A 534-nucleotide genomic window follows, 5' to 3' on the forward strand; every position below is an offset into this window, starting at 1 on the left:
AATGTATGTTGCTTTACGACGACAAAAAACAACATATCAACGAACTTAGACATCTTTCAGGATCATCAGAGTGAAAGATAGAAGAAAAAAAAAGTAAAGAAGACAGACCAGATGACGAATAAGTGCAATAGATAAAAATTCAATCGAATATGTAATGTATTTTCTGTCAAAATAAATAAAGCAAAAATAATAATGCCTCCATTCATATTTCACTGAACGCAGGTTGATATTAATGAACGGTACATATGATGACATGGAAGTTGAATGGCACGAAATTATTTCATCGTGACAATTTGGGTAGCTTTTGTTTGTTTGTTTTTTACTAGCGGTTTTCGGTTCGTTGCAACGTCTCTCCCCAAAACGTGGAAAAAGCGAACCTTAACCTTGTTTTGCCTAGAGCAACTTAACTCGGCCTACCCAAATTTCCTTTAATCTATACTTTATTGGTTATCGCCAGAATTGCATAGATTGGCGAGAGATACACGACTCGCTCCAAAATAAAAGGTCATTTCATTTTCAATTTTCACAGATTAA

The 534-nt window shown here is 34.5% G+C and overlaps 1 protein-coding gene across 1 annotated transcript in view; it reads left to right on the forward strand.

The window, feature by feature from the left end:
- The window catches only part of LOC119586606, a 19,287-nt gene that overhangs the window by 17,588 nt on the left and 1,165 nt on the right, over positions 1 to 534 (forward strand). The gene's annotated exons all lie outside the window — the stretch shown is intronic.

This window comes from Penaeus monodon, chromosome 21 (genome assembly GCF_015228065.2).
Source record: "Penaeus monodon isolate SGIC_2016 chromosome 21, NSTDA_Pmon_1, whole genome shotgun sequence".
Taxonomy (NCBI): Eukaryota; Metazoa; Arthropoda; class Malacostraca; order Decapoda; family Penaeidae; genus Penaeus; species Penaeus monodon.